This window comes from Podarcis muralis, chromosome 3, assembly GCF_964188315.1.
Source record: "Podarcis muralis chromosome 3, rPodMur119.hap1.1, whole genome shotgun sequence".
NCBI lineage: Eukaryota > Metazoa > Chordata > Lepidosauria > Squamata > Lacertidae > Podarcis > Podarcis muralis.
In genome coordinates, this window is record NC_135657.1 from 2,607,062 (window position 1) to 2,632,233 (window position 25,172).

Sequence of the window (25,172 nt, forward strand, 5' to 3'; positions counted from 1 at the left end):
ATATGGAGGCCAAATGGCTGAATTATTGGGAAATTTTGGAACAAGAAGGAGACAGATTGAAATTGCAGAGCTATGAGAAATTAAAAGACAAAGTGCGAGATTGGCTTCATTATTATCAGATAATGGAGGCTTACAATATAGATAAGAAAGTCGGCTTCCAGGTGGAAAACTGTTGGGGGGTATGCATGCCTTGCCTAGAAGCCTGGGGGAAACCTCGTTGTGTGGGCCAAGCTGCCTCCCACCCATTGCCTATCTTCCCCCCCAGCTCTGCTTCCCACCCTCCCCATCTCTACCTTCCCTGCCATGAAGGACAGAGGTCAACATGCTGGGCCAGTCTGCTCATGAGGCAAAAGGCAGTGCCCACTTCAGGTGGCAGGATCCACAGGGGCATCAGATTCAGCCTCAAAGAAATGCATCTTGGGGACTCGGAGGCGTTGCTGATATCCTCCCCCTTGACCCTATTGTAGATGTCAACTCACCCCTTCTTCCCTGGGCTGGGTGGGGGCTGGAAAGCACCATTTTGTGGTTTGCCCCAGGGGCTCAAATGTCTTGGGCCGGTCCTGTCCACAAGGCTCTCCCTTCCCCCCTTCTCCTTCATCACCCCCTTCTTCCTCCATGCCCCTCCAACCCTCCAAGTGTCCCCATCTTCCAGGGACAGTCCTGGACCTACAGAAGCTCACCCAGTTGATCTGACTTGATCTCAGAATGTCCCAGTTTTCCTAAGGACATCCCCATTTCCATCAGAGAAATGTTGGAGGGTGTGGAGTTATTTGACCCCAGAGTCATTGGAAGGCAGTCCTGTATAGGGAGGTTCTTTAATGTTTAATGTGTTGTGATGTTTTTGTATATATATTTGAGCCACACAGTGTGGCTGGGGCAACCCAGTCAGATGGGTGGAGTATTACTATTACTACTACTACTACTATTGAATAGAACATCAATATTTTCACAGCAGAACTGTTGCAGGTATGTCTCCTAGCTTTTCTAGCTCTGCTCAATTCCTGTTTGTGAAACATCCTTCTCTGTGCAGCTGCCCAAGGAAGGAGGACAGTTGGAGGAGAGAGACAGAGAAAGGGGCAGGAGGAGGGGCAGGGAGACCCCAGGGAGAGGTGGGGGCCTACAATGTGAGAAATGCCCTTGTGAAAAGCCATGTTTGGAAAAGAACCACAAAGCCTGGATGGCACCACTGACTGGCAGAGAGAGAGAGAGAGAGAGAGAGAAAGGGGCTGAGAGCATGACCAAAAAAGTCTCCTCAACCCAGCACACGTTTTCACACCATGAACCAACACAAAGGTTTCCAATGCTTGCATTTATTAAAAAGAAGAATCTAAAGCATTTTTGCAGGCAAACCAAATCCAAGCTCCAATCCCGAACCCATTTACTAACGAGTCAGGGCCCACTGGCCACAGTGGGCTTACTCGTGAGTAGACAGGCAGACAGGACGGCTCCCTCTTGACTCCTTCCCAGCATCGCCATCAGCAGCATCAAGCAAAGCGGTTTCTTCCCCAGCAGAGATGGGGGTGCAGTCGAGGCAGCTGCACATCAGAGGAGAGCAGGGTGGTCTTCCTTTCACCAGAGGTCTTGCACCGGAGATCTGCAGAGTTAGTATCCTGTGAGAGAAAACACCATTAAAACGGGAGTTGGTGGTAGTTCTGAAAACCCAAACCAGTGACTCCAACTGGGAGGCAGAAGAGCTGCTGTTGTCAGAGTTCCAATTGCACACAGAGGGTCTGTTTTGCAGAGGGTTGGACTAGTTGACCCCTTCAGTCCCTCCTAATGCTACGTTTCTATTCTATGATAGTAGGAGAGACCTCTGAGCATTTCCTGTATGGACTTGGGGGAATTTGAGTGGAGCTTGGCTGCCACACACACTTTGTTTCTAATGTGGTTCTTTTTCCTTCTTCTTCTTTATGCGAACAGCAACCCCAGGAGAGGACACATTTGAGGAGATCATTGTGTTGCTGTGCATTGAACTCTTTCCCTTCCAACTGCAATTTTGTGATTCAATAACCACCTTCACAGGGACGTTTCACACAGGTTGCCTTTGCTATTTGAGGAGGGTCAGCGACTGAGCCCCCACCCTCTCACACCAGGAAGAGCTGTCCGTTGAGCCAAGGGAGGCTAAGGGGAGTTGTGGCTGAGGGGTCAGAGAGCTTTCATGGGGACAGCAAGGGGAGAGGACAGGGATGTCACCCCCCAGTGTGCACACTAATATTGTTCCAACTCACAGTGAATGTAAAGATTAAGAGAGAAGTGGAGTGGGGGGGGGGAACAGAGAGATGAGTCACATGCATGAAACATAGCTGACAAATTTTCGATGAAAACTAAGATTTGATTTAACTCACTTCTACGGCAGCACACCAAGGGACGCATAGGACAATGAAATAGTAGTGTTAGGGGCGGGCGGCACCTACGAGGTTGCAGTATCCCTCTCTGCCTTTGACATCTCTGAAGGCAAGGAGGTTGTCCTCTGGTGAAATCTGGAGGAAGAAAAAGAAGACATTGAAGGCTCTGTCTCTCAGGAGTGACCTTCTACACCTTCTACAACTTCTTCCACCATGGCCCCACTGGCTTGGACACCCGGAGGGCACCAGGTTGGGGAAACTGGTGCAGGAAGAATGCAGGGCTGGAGCTGAGAGTCAGTCCCTTCTGCTGCCTCCCTGCACCTTCAGGACAGGGTCTGAGCCAAGGTGGTAGGGAAGGCCGCGACAGAGTCACTGGCTTCTCTGGGTGGTCACTGGCCAACTGGGAGAGAGAAGCCCCCATGCCCAGGAAACGTTCTTTTGTTCACTGCAAACCTGAGTGTGCTGAAGCGCATTATTACAAGTTTGATAACTTCTGTGGATCTTATAAAGGATGTAATCAGAAGAGACTGACTGGTGGATCTGCCCAAAGGGGGCCCATCAAGTCTAGCATCCTCTTCTCCCAGGGTCCAACCTGAAGCCCCATTTGGGAAACTCTCCAGGAGGACATAGGGGCAAGATCCCACCTCTTTGGGAGTCACTGCAAGTGCTGCTCAGAGGCAGGTTTAAATTGAATACAGCGGAGAGCTGTGAAGCTGCTCAGAGAAGAAGAATGTGAGAAGAAGGCCATACCTGGAGCCAGCAGCATCAAGAAGAGGACGGCAACAGAGAAGAGGCAGAAGATCTTCATGGCTGGAGGTTGGTGGGAATCCTGGAGGTACCAGAAGCCAAGTGGAAGAGCAATTGCCAGGGGAAGAAGAGGTTCCTCTACTTATAGTTGGCTGGAGGACTGATGAAACCTTTTGGGATGCCAACTGTTGTTTGCAGGATGGATGTGGCAAGCTCTGAGCTTCATGTGTCAAGAACCAGCCAAAGACCACAGAATCATAGGTTCACTGAAGGGACACCAAGAATCACCTAGTCCAACCCCTGCAGTGCAGGCATCAAAGCTATAGCATCCCTGACAGGTGCCCATCCAACCTCTGCTGAAAATCTCCCTGCAAAGGAGAATAAGGAACCTTCTGAGGGGCTGCCTTCCACTGTTTCAGAAAGTGAATCTGTTGGTTTGTGTCTTGCTCTCTGCTCACAGTGGCACAGCATCTTTTGATTTCCCCTGGGGCGGGGGTGCTCTGCAGGCGGAGACCAGGGCCTCGGTGCTGAGGGTGAACAAAACCCTTCCCGCTAGCTCAACTCTAGACGCCATCACTGCTGGGCAGGCATGGGGCACCGAGGGTTCACAGGGCTGTGCTCTGCTACCTCCTCACCTGCCCATCTCACCTGCAGCTGAGGTACAAAATGTTTTTGGATAAGTAGTCCAGCCCTGATGGAGGTGCTCTCATGCAGTCCATGCCCAAGAGCCAGGTAATCTCCCAACACCACACCTGCTTGGGGGCCCAACTAGAAGGGCCTTTGGCCTCACCCAGCTGCAGGGCTCTTCTCGGGATCAGTCCTGCAGATCCATATCTTGTGCCAACATTTCCGCTTGGGCTTGCTCACCACCCTCTCCAACTCAACAGGTTGTCCCCAACTTCACAAACTGAGTTCTGCATCCTCTCCTCTCTGTAGGCACCACAAAAAACTGATCTGGAGGGTATTATCCCACATTGCCCAATACCTTGGAATAGATTTTGAGGATGCAATGGGTGGGGTCTGCAGGGGACAAGAGCTGGGATTACCATCCACAACTGGACATCTGTGGCCTTGGATACAACCCCATCGCTCCAGCACCCAATAATTCTATTGCCCTTCCATGCTCTCCAGATCCATCTTTCCAAGGGAAAAGCAGCCTTGACCTTTTTTTTTTTCTGGACACTCTTTGTGCACTGCCCTGCTGTCTATTTGTGAGTGTGTGTGTTTGTGTGTTGTGCTGCTTTTATGGTATTTGGGTTGCTTTCTGGATGCTTTGTTTCAATAGTTCTGGCTGACACTGGTTTAAAATTCTGTGCATTGTTGTGAATATATGGGGGAAAATACAAAAGGTGGGCACCCAAAGTGAGGACAAGGCTTTTCTATTTAATTTTGGAGAAAGGGGAGAAATATCAGTGCCGGTTGTGAGCTGCTGGTCTGGGCAGTGCCTGTAACATTTAGCAGACAGTTGCTGGTCTTTTGCAATCTCCACAGAGATGGGCCCCATGAGATGTCTTCAGCATCCTTTCCCAAGAGCCTGAGGTTCTAACCCAGCAGTCAAGGTGGGGAACCTGCGGTCACAGGGCTAAGTCCCATTTCTCCACCTGGTCTTGCTTCAAGTTAACGGACAAGCGTTGCTCCATCGGATGCCCACAGGTAGCAAAGTTGGGTGAAGCAACTTCCAGATGCAGCCCAGTGAACTTGGGAATGAGCCCAGATCAGAAGGCTATATTGGGGGACAATGCATGGGATTGGGGAGCAGCAAGGTCAAAGACATCCCTTTCCATGCATCCAAACTCTTCCTTCCCTGCCACACAGGACAGAGATCTACATGCTGGAGCAACCCAGTATAAATAATATAATGATGATGATGATGATGATGATGATGATGATGATGATGATGGAACAGGACATCCCTCTTTTCACTGGAGAAATGTTGGGGGGGGGGTTATGCATGCCTTGCCTAGAAGCCTGGGGGAAACCTTGCTGTGTGGGCCATGCTGCCCCCCACCCATCGCCTTCCTTCTTCAAAGCTCTGTGTCCCACCCTCCCCATCTCTTCCTTCCCTGCCACACAGGACAAAGATCATCAGGTGGGCCAGCCCACTCATGAGGCAAGAGGCAGTGCCCACTTCAGGTGGCAGGATCCACAGGGGCATCAGATTCAGCCTCAAAGAAATGCATCTTGGGGACTCGGAGGCGTTGCTGATATCTTCCCCCTTGACCCTATTGTAGATGTCAACTCACCCCTTCTTCCCTGGGTAGGGGCTGGGTGGGGGCTGGAAAGCACCATTTTGTGGTTTGCCCCAGGGGCTCAAATGTCTTGGGCCGGTCCTGTCCACAAGGCTCTCCCTTCCCCCCTTCTCCTTCATCGCCCCCGTCTTCTTCCTCCACGCCCTTCCAGCCCTCCAAGTGTCCCCATCTTCCAAGGGCAGTCCTGGATTTAAAAAAGCTGTCCAGGTTGAACTGACTTGATCTCAGAATGTCACACCTTTCCTAAGGGCGTCCCCGTTTCCATCAGAAAAATGTTGGAAGGTGTGGAGTTATGTGACCCCTGAGCCATCGGAAGGCAGTCCTGTATATGAATGTCTTTTAATGTTTAATGTGTTGTGATGTTTTTGTATATATATTTGAGCCACACAGAGTGGCTGGGGCAACCTAGTCAGATGGGTGGAGTATTACTACTACTACTACTACTACTACTACTACTACTACTACCACTACTACTACTACTACTACTCCTACTACTACTATTGAATAGAATGTCCCTATTTTCATTGGAGAAATGTTGCAGCGTATGTCCCCAAACTTTTCCCGCTCTGCCCAATTCCTGTTTGTGAAACATCCTTCTCTGTGCAGCTGCCCAAGGAAGCAGGACAGTTGGAGGGGAGAGAGAGAGAAAGGGGCAGGAGGAGGGGCAGGGAGACCCCTGGGAGAGGTGGGGGCCTACAAGGTGAGAATTGCCCTTGTGCAAAGCCATGTTTGGAAAAGGAACCACAAACCCTGGATGGCACCACTGACTGGCAGAGAGAGAGAGAGAGAGAGAGAGAGAGAGAGAGAGAGAGAGAGAGAGGGAGAGAAAGGGTCTCAGAGCCTGACCAAAAAAGTCCCCTCAACCCAGCACACGTTTCCACACCATGAACCAACACAAAGGTTTCCAATGCTTGCATTTATTAAAAAGAAAAAGCTAAAGCATTTTTGCAGGCAAACCAAATCCAAGCTCCAATCCCGAGCCCACTTACTAAGGAGTCAGGCCCTACTGGCCACAGTGGGGCTTACTCGTGAGTAGACAGGCAGGCAGGATGGGTCCCTCTTGACTCCTTCCCAGCATCGCCTTCAGCAGCATCAAGCAAAGCGGTTTCTTCCCCAGCAGAGATGGGGGTGCAGTCGAGGCAGCTGCACATCAGAGGAGAGCAGGGTGGTCTTCCTTTCACCAGAGGTCTTGCACCGGAGATCTGCAGAGTTAGTATCCTGTGAGAGAAAACACTATTAAAATGGGAGTTGGTGGTGGTTCTGAAAACCCAGACCAGTGACTCCCACTGGGAGGCAGAAGAGCTGCTGTTGTCAGAGTTCCAATTGTACACAGAGGGTCTGTTTTGCAGAAGGTTGGACTAGATGACCCCTTCAGTCCCTCCTAATGCTACATTTCTATTCTATGATTGTAGGAGAGACCTCTGGGCATTTCCTGTATGCACTTGGGGGAATTTGAGTGGGGCTTGGCTGCCACACACACTTTGTTTCTAATGTGGTTCTTTTTCCTTCTTCTTCTTTATGCGAACAGCAACCCCAGGAGAGGACACATTTGAGGAGATCATTGTGTTGCTGTGCATTGAACTCTTTCCATTCCAAATCTACAATTCTATGATTCAATAACCACCTTCACAGGGACGTTTCACACAGGTTGCCTTTGCTATTTGAGGAGGGTCAGTGACTGAGCCCCCACCCTCTCATGCCATGAAGAGCTGTTCTTTCAGCCAATGGAGGCATTAAGGGGAGTTGTGGCTGAGAGGGTTGGAGACCTTTCATGGGGACAGCAAGGGGAGAGGACAGGGTTGTCCCAGTGTGCACACTAATATTGTTCCAACTCACAGTGAATGTAAAGATTAAGAGAGAAGTGGAGTGGGGGGGGGAGAGAGATGCGTCACATGCATTTGGGGTCATGAAACACAATTAATTTTTGAGGAAAACTAAGATTTGATTTAACTCACCTCTACGGCAACACCATTGGCGACCACACGTAAAAAGTGTGTTTCGGGGTGGCCAGCACCTACGAGATTGCAGTACCCCTCTCAGCCTTTGACATCTCGGCCTGCAATTAAATTGGGCTCTGGTGAAATCTGGAGGAAGAAAAAGAAGACATTGAAGGCTCTGTCTCTCAGGACTGACCTCCTACACCTTCCACAACTTCTTCCACAATGGCCCCGCTGGCTTAGACACCCAGAGGGCACCAGGTTGGGGAAATCTGGTGCAGGAAGAATGCAGGGCTGGAGCAGAGAGTCAGTAAATTCTTCTGCCTCCCTGCACTTCCAGGACAGGGTCTGAGCTAAGGTGGTAGGGAAGGCTGCGTCAGAGTCACTGGCTTCCCTGGGCAACCACTGGCAAACTGGGAGAGAGAAGCCCCCTTGCCCAGGAAACTGGTCCGTTATTTCACCCACCACAAAGCTGAGTTTACTGAAGCGCATTATTACAGATTTGAAAGCAAGAGCTTCCGTGGATCACATGAATGAGGTAATAAGAAGAGACTGGCTGGTGGATCTGGCCAAAGGGTCCCATCAAGTCGAGCATCCTCTTCTCCCAGGGTCCACCTGAAGTCCCATTTGGGAAACTCTCCAGGAGGACAGAGGGGCAAGATCCCACCTCTTTGGGAGTCACTGCAAGTGGTGCTCAAAGGCAAGTTTAAAACGAATAAAGTGGAGAGCTGTGAAGCTGCTCAGAGAAGAAGCATGTGAGAAGAAGGCCATACCTGGAGCCAGCAGCATCAAGAAGAGGACGGCAACAGAGAAGAGGCAGAAGATCTTCATGGCTGGAGGTTGGTGGGAATCCTGGAGGTACCAGAAGCCAAGTGGAAGAGCAATTGACTGGGGACTGAGAGGTCCCTCTACTTATAGGTGCCTGGGGGACTGATGAAATCTTGTGGGATGCCAACCGTTGTTTGCAAGATGGATGTTGCAAGCCCTTAAGGGAATGTGCCAAGGACCAGCCAAAGACCATAGAATCGTAGCTTCACAGAAGGGACACCAAGGATCATCAAGTCCATCCTCCTGCAATGCAGGCATCACAGCTATAGCATCCCTGACAGCTGCCCATCCAACGTCTGCTTAAATCTTCCTGCAAAGGAGAATCAGGCACCTTCTGAAGGGCTCTGTTCCACTGTTGAACAACTCAGAAAGTGAATCTGTTGGTTTGTGTCTTGCTCTCTGCTCACAGTGGCATGGCATCTTTTGATGGTGGTTTGCACTCAGGACCAGGAACTGGGCGCTGAGGGTGAACAAAACCCTTCCCGCTAGCCCAATTCTAGACTCCATCATTGCTGGGCAGGCATGGGGAACAGAGGGTTCACAGGACCGTGCTGTGCTACCTCCTTACCTGCCCACACTAAGGGGGGAGCCTGCCTGGCCATGGCTGCTCCTGGCAGGTGCACCCCCCCCAACACTGGCTGGGCGGCCATTTAGCATGGGGCCAGGGTCCTGGCAGCAAGGCCAGGCTGTGCTCCAATGGGCAGAGACGCCTAGCAGCAGGCAAGGCAGGGATCCTAGCATGGGGGCATCTGGCTCATGCCCCCTCAAATTCATGCGCCCAGGGCTACAGGCCACCTGGCCCTCCCCATGATGAGCAGGAAAAAACAAGCTTGCCCATGCCTCATTGTGACAGCCCTTCAGAGTTTCTTTCTGGATTAAAAGCAGGCATAAAGTGTTGTGGGAGTGTTTGCGCACTTACCTGATGGATGAAGAAGGGGAGCCCAACTCAGTTTTCCCGATGAAAAGGAAGATAAGACAGTAGAAACCAATCCTTGGGGCAGAAGGCTGCCCATGGCTATCAGCCAACATGGCTACTTTCTCCTTCCCCTGCTGGAGACAGGAGGCCTCTGAACATCACTGGCCCAGAATCACAAGTGGGGAGAGTGGTGTTCACTCAGGTCATCTTTGCAGGCTACCAATGGCCATGGATCACATGGGATTCCCGGGAACTGGCATTCAGAAGCATTGTGGCCTCTCACTGCAGGGGTAGAGCATCTCCCTCATGGCCAGCAGCCCCTGGTCTTCATTTCAAGCCATCCCAGTCAGTGGTCATCGCTGCCTCCTGGGCGAGGGAGTTCCATAGTTTCACTACAAGCTGCACGAAAAAAGCCCTTGGTTTTATCCCTCCCGAATCTCTGGACACTCAGCTTCCCGTCATGTCTCCATTGCACTCCTATTTAAATCCACTTTACCTCCCATTAGGAAACCCCTGCATCTCTTCCACCTTTTCCCCACACACAACCTGCCCCACTGATTCAGCTGCTTGGTAGCCTAGGCATTCTGGAGGGCAGTGTGTCAGCATCTGACAAATTACTCCATGCCTTCTCCATGATTCCACATCACTTTGCTTGAAAACACAAAGTCATTAGCATTTTGGGGTGAATTTTTTCCTAATACACAGGCATTTTTATGTAATCGTACCTAATATACCCCCTTTTTTTGCAAGGCAGTCCCCCCCCCATTCTTTCATGCTATTTTCACGCATGTGGGTACATATTACACCACTGTATGTGTTTTGGTGGACATTACTTGATTGAACTGCCTTGCGGAATTCATAGAAGGAGAACACTTGGAAGGACAGCTCTGTTCCAAATCATGCATAGTTGCAGAAAGTACATGCAGCTGAGGTGCAAAACGTTTTTTGGGGAAATAGTCCAGCCCTGATGGAGGTGCTCTCATGCAGTCCCTGCCCAAGAGCCAGGTTTACATTTCCATTGGGCTTGCTCACCACCCTCTCCAACTCAGCAGGTTGTCCCCAACTTCACCAACTGAGTTCTGCATCCTCTCCTCTCCCTGGGCACCACCCAAAGCTGATCTAGAGGCTTGTATCCCACATTGCCCAATACCTTGGAATAGATTTTGGGGATGCAATGGGTCTGTAGGGGGGAAGAGCAGGGATTCCCATGCACACGCGGACGTCTGTGGCATTGGATCAAACCCCATCAGTGCTGCACCAAACTATTCTGTTGCCCTTCCATGCTCTTGAATATTCCCCAATCCATTTTTCCAAGGGAAAGGCAGGCATAGCCTTCTCTTTTTATGGACACTCTTTGAGCACTGTCCTGTTTGTGTGTGTGTGTGTGTGTGTGTGTTGTGCTGCTTTTATGGTATTTGTGTTGCTTGCTTGATGCTTCATTTCAATATTGCTGGGTTACCCTGGTTTAAACTTCTGTGCATTGTTGTGAATATATAGGGGGAACTAGTAGGTCAGGGCAATTCTTTTATATTTGAATTTGGAGATGGGGGAGAAGTATCAGTGCCAGTTGTGAGCTGTTGGTGTGGGCTGTGCCTGTAACACTTACAAGTCAGTTGCTGGTCTTTTGCAATCTCCACAGAGATGGGCCCCAAGAGATGTCTTCAGGATCCTTTCCTGAAGTTCAAACCCAGCAGGCAAGGTGGGGAACCTGTGGTCACAGGGCTAAGTCCCATTTCTCCACCTGGTCTTGCTTCAAGTTAACTGACAGGCCTTGCTCCATCGGATGCTCACAGGCAGCAGAGTTGTGTAAAGCAATTGCCAGATGCAGCCCAGGGAAATTTGGAATGAGCCCAAATCAGAAGGCGATATTGGGGTGTGTGAAATGTTGGGAATGGGGAGCAGAAATGCCAAAGAGATCCCTCTCCATGCAAACAGATTCAGGGATGGAACTGGAGAAAATGGGCAAATAACACATGTGAGGATTCCTTGAAAATATTGTTACACAGCACCCAAATTGCTGAACATTGAGAAAACCCAGGAGTTTCAGTGTTTGCCCAGAGTTGGGTTTCCTTGAATGTGAGCGGAGATATAGATTTTTTTGAACATATAGAGAGAGCATGAGCATAAAATGGATGGGGTCACAGCATTAACACCCCCCAAATCATCCTTCTCAGTTCCTCACAGCTTTGGATCCCCTCCTCAGGAAACAGGAATCTGTGTCTCCAGCTTCCAGGCTGCTTCCAACTCAGCTCTCAAACTCCACATGGGCTCAGGACCAAAATATCTCAAGGGACGCCTCTCCCTACATGAACTGACCTGGACCCTGAGATCATTATCAGAAGCCCTTCTTCATGTGCCTCCTTTGCAAGAGTCCTGGAAGGCTGCACTATGAGATGAGGTCTTTTCTGTGGTGGCTCCTGTTTGTGGATTGCTCTTCCCCGGGAAGCTCACTCTGTTCCTTTAGGTGCCAGGCAAATACATTCCTCTTCTTCCAGCCTTGGACTAATGGAAAAATGGTGTTTTACACTATGTGTGAGTGTTATTGTTTGTTTTCTTAATATGGTATGTATTTTGATGTTTTTGTATTTTAAACTGCGCTGTGGTTTATTCTTTTGAGATGCTGATGATGACACTCCAGTGGCCAGCGAAGGTCCTAGTCCTACAAAGAAAGTTGTCTGACTAGCTCAGCAAACTCCTCTTTGAGATTCTAACCCTCCCTGGAATCAGGACCCCAAGAATTGGAAGGGGTGCAGGGCACTCCCTGATCCACAGCAAGATGAGAAACCTTTTTGCCTAAGCCTCCAGGTGTCAACACCTCACAGGTTGTGGATGTGGAGCAGGATGCCAACTCACTTGCAAGCAAGAGGAGAGGGGAGGGGAGGTGGCATCAGGGTTGGATTGGGGGCAGAGGTCCAGGGCTCCACTTAGCAAAAAGAGGAGGAGGAACCCCAGATCCAGCAGGGCTGGCTGAACCACATTTTGAGGGGCTCACTTGCCTTTTCCCTTCTGCTTGCTTCTTATCCGAAGCAACAATTGCTTCTGTGTGCAGACTTTAAAATATTTTCCAGGTGTGGACATTTCCTGGCTCTGGACTCTGGAGCTAATGGAGGGATTTATTGCTAGTTGCCATAGTGCAATTCCCACTTCCTTTCGGTCAGCATCCTAAACTCCACTGTGAGCAATCCAGAAAAAGCATTGACTTGCGGGGGATATTGGAATTGAGCCCTTGGTGGTATGATGGGATGGAAGCGGGGGGGAGGGGAAGGAGAGCAGCACCTGAACCAAACCTGGTGGCTTAGGTGAGTGTCACTCAGATGATGGGGAGGAGGAGTTCACCTGAGGGGTCTCACCTGTCTTGGATGAAAATGAGGCTTTGGACATCCATCAGCACCCCCTCCCTTAAGGAGACAAGGATGAGGAGCCTGGAGTTCTCCAGATAATGTTGAGGACTAACAATGGTGACTCTGTGTTTGTGTGTTTGTATGTGTGACACATCGGATAGTAGAGTCTGACCCCCAAAATCCCCCTTCCCCACATACGTTTTCACAACAGATTTTTCCAATGTTTGCATTTATAACTCACCTTAATGGCAACATAATAGGCCAATTGAACCCCCAAAACGAGGCCTCCCACACCATTTTTGGCATCTCCCCCCCCCCCCAAGACGTTGACATCTCCAATTTTCACATTGGGCTCTGGTGAAATCTGCTTCTTCTTTCTCCACCTCCTCCCCGCTTTCTCTGCCCTGGTCAAGTCCTGCTTAGGAAACACCCCGTCCCTCTCTGCGCAACTGATCAAGGAAGCGCGGCAGTTGGAGCAGAGATATGGAGAAAGAGGCACAAGGAGAAGCGGGGTGGGGGGACTGGGCAAGAGGGGTGGGCCCACAATGTGAGAAATGCTCTTGTGCAAAGCCATGTTTGCAAAAACAAACACAAAACCGGGATGGCACCACTGACCTTGAAGAATGCTTTTTCTGAAATGCATTCAGCCTACAATAAAGATAAGGGAGGAGGTGCAGGTCCTTGGGGCAGAAGGATGTTCATGGCTACCAGCCAGGATGGCTACTTTCTCCCTCCCCTGATGGAGACAGGAGGCCTCTGAACATCAGAATCGCAAGTGGGGAGAGTGGTGTTCACTCAGGTCCTCCTTGCAGGCTACCAATGGCCATGGATCACATGGGATGCCCAGGAACTGGCATTAAGAAGCATTGTGGCCTCTCACTGCAGAGGCAGAGCATCTCTATCGTGGCCAGCAGCCCCTGGTCTTCATTTCAGGCCACCCAAGTCAGTGGTCATCCCTGCTTCCTGGGCGAGGGAGTTCCATAGTTTCACTACAAGCTGCATGAAGAAGCCCTTGGTTTTATCTCTCCCAAATCTCCTGACACTCAGCTTCCCGTCATGTCTCCATTGCACTCCTATATGAATCCACCTTACCTCCCATTGGGAAACCCCTGCATCTCTTCCACCTCCCCCCCCCCCCCACAACCTGCCCCACTGATCCAAATCTCTCCTGAATCACCTGACGGTGGAGCCTTCCCTACGTTCGTCACGATTTCACATCAGTTTGCTTAGAACACAAAAAAAGTTCCTGAAAATTCATCAGCATTTGAGTGTGAATTCCCCCCCCCCTAATACACAGGTATTTTTATGTAATTTTGGCTAATATTCACCTTTTTGCAAGGCTCCCCGCCCCATTCTTACATGCTATTTTCACCCACATGCATACATATTAGGGATGCAGAACCTAGGACCACAGAACCTAGGACTTGCCAATCAGAAGGTCGGCGGTTCGAATCCCCGCGACGGGGTGAGCTCCCGTTGCTCGGTCCCTTCTCCTGCCAACCTAGCAGTTTGAAAGCACGTCAAAGTGCAAGTAGATAAATAGGTACTGCTCTGGCAGGAAGGTAAATGGCGTTTCCGTGCACTGCTCTGGTTCGCCAGAAGCGGCTTAGTCCTGCTGGCCACATGACCCGGAAAACCTGTACGCCGGCTCCCTCGCCTGGTAAAGCGAGATGAGTGCCTTAACCACAGAGTCAGCCACGACTGCACCTAATGATCAGGGGTCCCTTTACCTTTACCTTTTATGTGTTTTGGTGGACATTACTTGATTGAACTGCCTTGCAGAATTCATGGAAGGAGAACACTTGGAAGGACAGCTCTGTTCCAAATCAGGCATAGTTGTGGAAAGTACATGCAGCTGAAGTGCAAAACGTTTTTTGGGGAAATAGTCCAGCCCTGATGGAGGTGTTCTCATGCAGTCCATGCCCAAGAGCCAGGTAATCTCCCAACACCACACCTGCTTGGGGGCCCAACTAGAAGGGCCTTTGGCCTCACCCAGCTGCAGGGCTCTTCTCAGGATCAGTCCTGCAAATCCATATCTTGTGCCAACATTTCCGCTTGGGCTTGCTCACCACCCTCTCCAACTCGACAGGTTGTCCCCAACTTCACTGTCCTGCATCCTCTCCTCTCCCTGGGCACCACCCAAAGCTAATCTGGAGGCTATTATCCCACATTGCCCAATACTGTGGAAAGGATTTTGAGGATGCAGTGGGTGGGGTCTGCAGGGGAGAAGAGCTGGGGTTCCCATCCACAAGTGGAAGTCTGTGGCCTTGGATACAATCCCATCGGTCCAACACCAAACTGTTCTGTTGCTCTTCCATGCTCTCCAGATCCATCTTTCTAAGGGAAAGGCAGCCTTAACCTTCTCTTTTCCTGGACAGTCTCTGAGCACTGCCCTTCTCTCTCTCTCTCTCTCTCTCTCTCTCTCTCTCTCTCTCTCTCTCTCTCTCTCTCTCTCACTGGTTTAAACATCTGTGCATTGTTGTGAATATATGGGGGAAACTACAAAAAGTGGGCACCCAAACTGAGGACAAGGCTTTTCTATTTAATTTTGGAGAAAGGGGAGAAGTATCAGTGCCAGTCGTGAGCTGTTGGTCTGGGCTGTGCCTGTAACATTTAGCAGGCAGTTGCTGGTCTTTTGCAATCTCCACAGAGATGGGCCCCATGAGATGTCTTCAGCATCCTTTCCCAAGAGCCCGAAGTTCAAACCCAGCAGGCAAGGTGGGGAACCTGTGGTCACAGGGCTAAGTCCCATTTCCCCACCTGGTCTTGCTTCAAGTTAACGGACAAGCGTTGCTCCATCGGACACCCACAGGCAGCAAAGTTGGGTGAAGCAACTGCCAGATGCAGCCCAGGGAAATTTGGAATTAGCCCAGATCAGAAGGTGATATTGGGGTGTGTGGAATGGTGGGAGTGGGGAGCAGCAAAGCCAAATATATCCCTTTCCATGCAAACTGATTCAGGGATGGAGCTGGAGAAATGGGGCAAATAACACATTTCAGGTTCCTTGAAACTATTTTATGCAGCAGCCAAATCTTTGAGCAGTGAGAAAATCCAGGGGTTTCCATGCTTGCCCAGAGTTTGGTTTCCTTGGAATGAAGGCTGTGCTGTCTTTAGGATATCTGGTGTTATTTTCACATATAGACAGCCTGAGCATAAAATGTAGGGCTTCAAAGAATTAACACACACACCCCTCAAAAAAATCTTCCTTCTCAATCACAGCTTTGGATTCAGCACACAGCAAGCTCTTCTCTGTGTCTCTAACTTCCAACCTGCTTCCAGCAAAACTCTCAAACTAGCTCAGGACCTCTTTACCTCCAGTGCCACCTCTCCCTATATGTACCGACTTGGATCCTGAGATCATCATCTGAGTCCCTTTTTGATGCTTCTTGGCCAGACGTCTGGAGATGGGGGTGGAGGAAAGGTCCGCCCATTAGTCAGACAGACCCCTTCACTCAGTTGTGGCTCCTGCAACCTGACTCGTTCTTTTGAGATGCTCATGAGGACACTCTTGTGGCCGGCCAGAGTCATTGCCTTACACATAAACTTATCTGACCAGTTCAGCTACTTCCCCTCTTAGACTCTAACGCTCTGTGGGTACAGGACCCCATGAATGATAAGAAACCGAAGGCACGCTCCAATCCACAATATGAATCACCTTTTGGCCAAATCCCCCAGGTGTCAACACCCCACAGGTGGAGCTGGATGCCAACTCGCTTGAAGGCAAGAGGAGACATGCCTGTTGGGAAATGCCCTGAGGTTCTCCTGCAGCACCCTCTCTCTGAGTGTCCTCCGGTATGCGCAGCTCTGGAAAAGGTATTTCCTTTCTTCTCCAATGCCTTTAGCAGCATATATCAAATGAAAAATGCACACTAAACTTCTAGCATTACACAGCAAGAAGCATAAGACATCGTAGAGCTAATCTACGTATTTATTTACACACTATGTACCTTGCCAACAAAGGTCCGTATAGTTAAAGCTATGGTTTTCCCAGTAGTGATGTATGGAATTGAGAGCTGGACCATCAAGAAGGCTGATCGCCGAAGAACTGATGCTTTTGAATTATGGTGCCGGAGGAGACTCTTGAGAGTCCCATGGACTGCAAGAAGATCAAACCTCTCCATTCTTAAGGAAACCAGCCCTGAGTGCTCACTGGAAGGACAGATCCTGAAGCTGAGGCTCCAATCCTTTGGCCACCTCATGAGAAGAGAAGACTCCCTGAAAAGACCCTGATGTTGGGAAAGATGGAGGGCACAAGGAGAAGGAGACGGCAGAGGACGAGATGGTGGGACAGTGTTCTCGAAGCTACCAGCATGAGTTTGACCAAACTGCGGGAGGCAGTGGAAGACAGGAGTGCCTGGCCTGCTCTGGTCCAGGGGATAACGAAGAGTCGGACACGACTAAACAACAACAACAACAACAACAACAACAACAACAACAAATGTACAGAAAAGCAATCATGGAGTCCCCTCTCATCAGTTCTGAGAGAGAAAAACAGGAACACAGTAAAAGCAAAAGTACATTACAACAGTACAGACAGCAGGAGAGATAAGACTGTCTTCAGTTCCCACAGTCTTCTCAGACAGGCATGTGATTTACACCAATCACATCTGCAGCATCGAATGGTTTATGTTACTTTTCTAAGCTAAGTGCCTTCTGGGATCCGATTGTGAACAGAATGATATGTGAGTACAGTGGTGGCTCGCAAGACGAAAAGAATCCGTTCCGCGAGTCTCTTCGTCTTGCGGTTTTTTCGTCTTGCGAAGCAAGCCCATTAGCGGCTTAGCGGCTTAGCGCTATTAGGGGCTTAGCGGATCAGCTGATAAGCGGCTTAGCGGCTCAGCTGTTAAGCGGCTTAGCGATCAGCTGTTAAGCGGCTTAACGGCTTAGCCGATCAGCTGTTAAGCGGCTTAGCTGCTTAGAGGATCAGCTGATAAGCGGCTTAGCGGCTTGGGAAAAAGGGGGGGGGGGAAACCCTGCAGGAACTCGCAAGACATTTTCGTCTTGCAAAGCAAGCCCATAGGAAATTCGTTTTGCGAAGCACCTCCAAAACAGAAAACCCTTTCGTCTAGCGGGTTTTCCGTCTTGCGAGGCATTCGTCTTGCGGGGCACCACTGTAAACTCTTTTTATACTTTTTATAGAAGACTGTGTCGTGTCTTATCTTTTATGAGGGAATAAGGGGAAGATACCAGAACAGTTATTATAGAGGCTTTAGTGAGCCTTAGCAAACGCATCCGCTGTGAGTTTAAAAAGGGGAATGTTACTCTGCTAAATTGTGAACTTGTTAACACAAGTTGGAAAGGCTATAATCGAACCATATATCCTCTCCTGCATCCCTGAACATTCCCACAGGTATATGAAGTAGAACACATTGCCTTCTAAAGAAGACCTCCTGTGAGGCCACAGAGGCACAAGACGCCAACTTCTGGCTGGGGATTCCTGGGGAATTAGAATGGGAATTGGGGTGAGCTCCTAGCATCTCCACTTGCCCCCACATCCCAATGCTCCTCGCCAGCCTTTATCCCTCTGCTTGCTCCTTATCTGAAGCAAGGACTACTTCTGGGTACTGCCTTTAAAATGTTTTGTAGCTATGGATTTTTTCTAGCTCTGGTGTTAATGGTGCTAAACATTGCTGGCTGCCATTGTGCAGTCCCAAAAGACGATTCCCTTTGGGTTGCTCTTCAGGTTTGGCATGAAAGTGGGGACACCACTCCCTTGACCTTTTTCCTCACCCCAAGAGCACTTTTGGGCTGTACCTTTCAGATCTCTGATTCTATTCTGGGCTACTCAAGCTGTGCCTCCTCTTTTCATGACTTGGATGTGGAAGGTGAAAGGCAGAGGTTGGGTGGCTCAAAGGACACGTCAGGAGGAGCTGAGGAGCAAGACGTTGAGGTCAAAACTGCATGTGGAAGGAGCCCTGCAAAGGTAGGCTTGAGAGGGGGTGGACATCACTATCACACCCTTGTCAGACAGGTACCTGTGGGTCAGGCGTCACCCACTTCCTTTTGGGCAATGACCTAAACAGATATATATATATACTCCACTGTTGGCAATCCAGTAAAAGGATTGGCTTGTAGAGGATATTGGAATTGAGCCCATGGTGGTATGATGGGATGGAAATGGGGGGGGAGAGAGAGAGAGCATAATCTGAATCAAACCTGGTGACTTATGTGAATGTCACTTAGATGATGGGGAGGAAGAACTCACCTGAGGAGTCTCACCTCTCTTGGGGGATAATTGCAGATAAAGTCGTTCATATGCGGAAGGAGGTAGACACCACCGTGGGAGCAGGGCCGGGCGGGAGAGTGCTAGAGCCCGGTCGAGTTGCATGGAATCAATTTCTTTTCTTTTAAAATGAATTTTATTAGTATTTTCCACACAACAACAGCAACACAAAAGATATCAAAAGATAGCAATACACAACACACAAAAATCAACATTCGAAAACTAAAAAAGCCAACAACAACAAAATCAAATCCATATCTTACAAGTTAATATTATAAACACTAAAACAACAACAACAACAAAACATTGACTTCCACCAATCCCACAGCACCTCCTTTATCTCTCATTCTGTCTTCCTGTTTTCCTGTTTTCTTTATCCTCTCTATCCTAACATCTAGATATAAATCCTTCTTTCATATCCTTTCACTTCACAAGGTTATTCCAGACTCAGCCAGATTTCTGCCCTCGAACCTTGACTTTTGAGGTATTCATTTAGGCACTCCCATTCTTTTTTAACTTCACTTTTTGGTCTTTGTCTTATTATATCTGTCAATTTGGCTAATTCTAATGGAATCAATTTCAATCCATTACCCTCAAGGATGTTGACAGCCCTGTTTAGAGAAGCTTTTAATGTTTAATAGGTTATTGTATTTTAGTGTTTTGTTGGAAGCCGCCCAGAGTGGCTGGGGAAACCCAGCCAGATGGGAAGGGTATAAACAAATTATTATTATTATTATTATTATTATTATTATTATTATTATTATTATTATTATTATCAGATGTGTAAAACCAACAACCTGTCTCCTTGATCTATGCCCATCCTGGCTAATAAAAGCAAGCCGGGAAGGGCTGGGCGATGGGCTCTGCAGGGTGGTGAATGCTTCAGTCTGTGAAGGAGCGTTCCTAGACCTGCTGAAAGAGGCGGTCATTAAACCGCTTCTTAAAAAAAACATCTTTAGACCTGGCCAATATGGCGAACTATCACCCATTATCAAATCTTCCATTCTTGGGCAAGGTGATTGAGCAGGTGGTTGCTGAACAACTCTAGGCACGCCTGGAGGATGAGGACCATTTGGATCCCTTCCAATCAGGGTTCAGGCCTCATCATGTGACTGAAACTGCCTTGGTCACACTGGTTGATGATCTTCGGTGGGCTAGGGACAAAGGTGAAAGCTGTTTCCTAGTTCTGCTGGATCTCTCAGCGGCTTTTGACACCATCAACCATCCTTCTGGACCATCGCCCAGCCCTTCCCGGACCAACATCCTTCTGGACCATCTAGAGGGGTTGGGAGCTGGGGGCACTGATATATAGTGGTTCCGCTCCTTCCTCCTGGGCTGTATCCAGAAAGTGGGGAGGGGATGAGTGTTCAGACCCCTGTGCCCTCACTTGTGGGGTGCCTCAGGGTTCTGTCCTCTCCCCTATGCTTTTAAACATCTACATGAAGCTGCTGAGAGAGATCATCTGGGGGGTTGGGCTGGGTTTCCATCAATATGTGGTTGATACCCAGCTCTACCTCTCTTTTAAATCGAAACCAGTGAAGGCAGTGAAGGTCCTGTGTGAGTGCCTGTAGGTGGTTGGAGGATGGATGGAGGCTAATGAATTGAGGTTGAATCCTGACAAGACAGAAGTACTGTTCTTGGGGGACAGGGGGCGGGCTGGTGTGGAGGACTCCATGGTCCTGAATGGGGTAACTGTGCCCCTGAAGGACCAGGTGCGTATGGAATCATTTTGGACTCACAGCTGTCCATGGAGGCACAGGTCAATCCTGTGTCCAGGGCAGCTGCTCCCAGCTCCACCTGCTACGCAGGCTGAGACCCTACCTGCCCTCAGACTGTCTCGCCAGAGTGGTGCATGCTCTAGTTATCTCCTGCTTGGACTACTGCAATGCGCTGTATGTGGGGCTACCTTTGAAGGTGACCCAGAAACTACAACTAATCCAGAATGCGGCAGCTAGACTGGTGACTGGTTGTGGCTGCTGAGACCATATAACACCAGTCCTGAAAGACCTTCATTGGTGTCCAGTACGTTTCCGAGCACAATTCAAAGTGTTGGTGCTGACCTTTAAAGCCCTAAACAGCCTCGGCCCAGTATACCTGAAGGAGCGTCTCCACCTCCATCATTCAGCCCGGACGCTGAGGTCCAGCGCCAAGGGCCTTCTGGCAGTTCCCTCACTGCGAGAAGCAAAGCTATAGGGAACCAGGCAGAGGGCCTTTTCGGTGGTGGCGCCTGCCCTGTGGAACGCCCTCCCACCAGATGTCAAAGAGATAAACAACTACCTGACATTTAGAAGACATCTGAAGGCAGCCCTGTTCAGGGAAGTTTTTAATGTGTGACATCTTAGTGTATTTTTAATCTTTGTTGGAAGCCGCCCAGAGTGGCTGGGGAAACCCAGCAAGATGGGCAGGGTACAAATAATAAATTGTTGTTGTTGTTATATTATTATTATTATTATTATTATTATTATTATTATTAGGCTTTGGTCATCTATGGACACCCCCTTCCTAAAGAAAACAGGGAAGTTGAGTCTGGAGTTCTCCAGACAATGTTACACTCAGGGAGGAATCTCAACACTTGAAAGGTTGGAGGGGCATGAAGAAAGAAGAAGGGGGAGATGAGAGAGAAGTAGGGATGGAGAGCCTTGTTGACAGGACCGGCCCAAGACATTTGAGTACCTGAGGCAAACCACAAAATGGTGTTTTCCAACCCCCACCCACCCCCTACTGAGGGAAGAAGGGGTGAGTTAAAATCTACATTAGGAGCAAGGGGGAGTTCCGGAATCTTCGGGGCAGTTGGAAACTATGATTTTGCAAATTTGACAGTTGGGCAAGAACACATAATACAGCGGAACCTCGACTTATAAACGCCTCAGGTTACAAACTCTGCTAACCTGGAAGAATTACCTCAAGTTGAGAACTTTGCCCCAGGATGAGAACGGAAATGGTGTGCCGGCGGCGCAGCAGCAGCAAGAGGCCCCATTAGCGAAAGCACGCCTCTAGCTAAGAACAGTTTCTGGTTAAGAACGGACCTCCAGATCGAATTAAGTTCATAACTAGAGGTACCACTGTAATAATAATAGCAACATGATTGAGGGAGTTGGGGAGAGAGAGAGAAGAAATGATAGCCACATCTCTAAGCATAGAGGATGGAGCAAGTTTGTTTTCTCCCTGCTCCAGAGGGGAGGATCCCAAACAACAGATTAAATGGCAAGAAAGAAGATTCCAACTAAACATTAGGAATATCTGAGTTGTTCCACAGTGGAACGGACCCCTTCAGAAGACGTATAGGAGTATAGCATCTAGATCAAGGGAAGTAATAGTGCCAATGTATTCTGCTCTGGTCAGACCTCACCTGGAGTACTGTGTCCAGTTCTGGGCACCACAGTTCAAGAAGGACACTGACAAACTGGAACGTGTCCAGAGGAGGGCAACCAAAATGGTCAAAGGCCTGGAAACGATGCCTTATGAGGAACGGCTAAGGGAGCTGGGCATATTTAGCCTGGAGAGGAGGAGGTTAAGGGGTGATATGATAGCCATGTTCAAATATATAAAAGGATGTCACATAGAGGAGGGAGAAAGGTTGTTTTCTGCTGCTGCAGAGAAGCGGACACGGAGCAATGGATCCAAACTGCAAGAAAGAAGATTCCACCTAAACATTAGGAAGAACTTCCTGACAGTAAGAGCTGTTCGACAGTGGAATTGGCTGCCAAGGAGTGTGGTGGAGTCTCCGTCTTTGGAGGTCTTTAAGCAGAGGCTTGGCAACCATATGTCAGGAGTGCTCTGATGGTGTTTCCTGCCTGGCAGGGGGTTGGACTCGATGGCCCTTGTGGTCTATTCCAACTCTATGATTCTATGATTCTATGATGGGCTCTCTCCAGTGCAGAAGGATCTGAAGCAGAGGTTGGATGGGCACCAGTCAGAGATTCCTGCATTGCAGGGGTTGCACTAGATGACTCTTGGGGTACCTTCCAACGCTGAAACTCTATGAATCTATGATTCTGTGGTCTTTGGCTGGTCCTTGGCACATGCCCCTCAGGGCTTGCCACATCCATCCTGCAAACGACGGTTGGCATCCCACAAGATTTCATCAGTACTCCAGCCACCTATAAATAGGGGGACTTCTCTTCCCCAGTCAATTGCACCTCCATTTGGCTTCTGGTACCTCCAGGATTCCCACCAACCTCCGGCCATGAAGATCTTCTGCCTCCTCTCTGTTGCCGTCCTCTTCTTGATGCTGCTGGCTCCAGGTATGGCCTTCTTCTCACATGCTTCTTCTCTGAGCTCCACAGCTCTCAGCTTTATTCATTTTAAACCTGCCTCTGAATATCTAGCTGCAGGGAACCCCAAAGGGATGGGTGGAGAATTCCTTTGCCCCTCTGTCCTCCTTGAGAACTTCCCAAACGGGGCATCTGGTCGGCCACTTGAAGAGCAATGTGTTTCCTTTGGCTCGATCCAGAAATCAGGCTCTTTCTATGATCTCATTGTAATACTAATCTTGCAACATGAAATATCATCCATAGGAATTGCTTTAAGATGTTTAATACAGTGGTACCTCAGGTTACATACGCTTCAGGTTACATACGCTTCAGGTTAAAGACTCCGCTAACCCAGAAATAGTGCTTCAGGTTAAGAACTTTGCTTCAGGATGAGAACAGAAATTGGGCTCCGGCGGCGTGGCAGCAGCAGGAGACCCCATTAACTAGTGGTGCTTCAGGTTAAGAACAGTTTCAGGTTAAATACGGACCTCCGGAAGGAATTAAGTACTTAACAAAGGGAAGCCAGTCTCTCTCTCTCTCTCCCCCCCCCCCCAATAAATTTGTATTATTTTCTTAACACAGTCTTATACAATACATCAAACCACATATATACTTTTAGCTCTGCCGAGCTTGCAACTTCCCTCCTTCCCTTCAACAGGTATCCCTTATTCTCTTAAATTGCGTATTTTAGTATTCAACCTCTTATCTGTCTTTACATTGTAGGAGTTATTTCAGTCCTGCCAGTGTTTTTAAGGTTTTACAATTATCCTTTAGTGACACAGTGAATTTACTCCAACTTTCCTGGAATCTCTGATCATCCTGATCCCGAATCCTGCCGATCAGCTTAGCTAACTCCGCATAGTTCATCATTTTCATCTGCCACTCCGCAATGGTAGGGATTTCTTGTAGCCAGTCTCTCTGACACAGCCTTCCTGACTGCCTTGGCTCAGCTCTTTTGCTGAAGCTGCAGGCGGGAGGGGAAGGGTCTCTCTCTCCACCCCAGACCCTTTCCCTGCATTCATCCTGCACCAGCCTCCCCCAATGTGGCCCCCTCCAGGTTTCTTGCCCAGCAGGGTTATCAGGGAAGAAGAAGTGAAGGTGTAGAAGGTCAGTTCTGGGGGTGCAGGGCAGGCTTCAAATGGTTCTTTTTCCTCCCCCAGATTTCACCGGAGCCCAAAATCTCGATGAGAGATGTCGCCGTCTCAGGGGAACCTGCCACTATCTTAGGTGCTGGAAAGGCAAAAGACAGATTGGTAAATGCACAGGACTCAAAGTTTGCTGTCGTTAAGGTGAGTTAGATGAAATTATAACTGTGTCTCAAAGAGAGACACCGCCCCCACTCACAACTCCTCTTAGCCTGGAAAGGAAAGCCATCCTTTGCAACGGCTGGAGGGTAAGGGGTTAAGCGTTCTGCTCAAGTTTGTCCTCTCCTGGGGTTGCTGCCAGGTAAAATAGAATTAAATGAACCAGATTAGATCAAATCTAGGCTGTCAGGTGGCATAAGAAAGCTGCAGAGATAGCGCAGGATAGTGCGCACCCCGGAAATGATCTCTCTCAGCTTCTGCCTTCTGGAAGAAGGTCCAGGGTTATAAAGACCAGGACTAGCCGCCTGAGAAACAGTTTCTACCCAAATGCAATTCTGGTTCTAAACGCAACATAAGGAGTCTCTATAGTATATTGTATTTTAAAATGGGGTTTCAGAGTTTTTAGGGGTTTTTGAATGTTTTATGTAAATTTTCAATTTCGTTGTTCCGTATGGGACAATGACAATAAAGATATCGTATCGTATCGTAAAAGTGTAGATGAGATTGCAAAGGCCAAAGTGCACCGCCTGGATGCTCAGAGGTCTGCCTTAGAATTGTAGAATAGAATTGTAGACTTGGAGGGGACCAAAGGGGTTCATCCTGTCCACCCCCATGCAATGCAGTTCAGGCCTTCTGCTAAATATTGGAGCTGAGGGTGTCAGGGGGAATGGGGGTGCTACAATTCAATCTGAACTGCTTCAGAAATCTGACCATGGCTCATCACACATTGAGACTGAGTCTGGATCTGCATCATCATCATCATCATCATCATCATCATATAATAATAATTTATTATTTATACCCCACCCATCTGGCTGGGTTTCCCCAGCCACTCTGGGCGGCTTCCAACAGAATATTAAAATACAATGGTCTGTTAAACATTAAAAGCTTCCCTAAAGAGGGCTGCCTTCAGATGTCTTCTAAAAGTTTGGTAGTTATTTTTCTCTTTGACATCTGGTGGGAGGGCGGGTGCCACTACCGAAAAGGCCCTCTGCCTGGTTCCCTGTAACTTGGCTTCTCACAGTGAGG

At 49.0% G+C, this 25,172-nt stretch overlaps 2 long non-coding RNA genes across 2 annotated transcripts; both read right to left on the minus strand.

Moving 5' to 3' along the window:
* Positions 1-1,348: 1,348 nt before the first annotated feature.
* Positions 1,349-3,189, minus strand: LOC144327133 (uncharacterized). The gene is made up of 3 exons (XR_013392037.1): positions 3,096-3,189; positions 2,346-2,480; positions 1,349-1,610 (listed from the first exon to the last, which is right to left on the minus strand). It is a non-coding gene; the product is annotated as an uncharacterized LOC144327133 (long non-coding RNA).
* A 3,053-nt stretch (positions 3,190-6,242) lies between these two features.
* LOC114594970 (uncharacterized) lies at positions 6,243-8,151 on the minus strand. The gene is made up of 3 exons (XR_013392083.1): positions 8,052-8,151; positions 7,297-7,425; positions 6,243-6,559 (listed from the first exon to the last, which is right to left on the minus strand). It is a non-coding gene; the product is annotated as an uncharacterized LOC114594970 (long non-coding RNA).
* Positions 8,152-25,172: the final 17,021 nt, after the last annotated feature.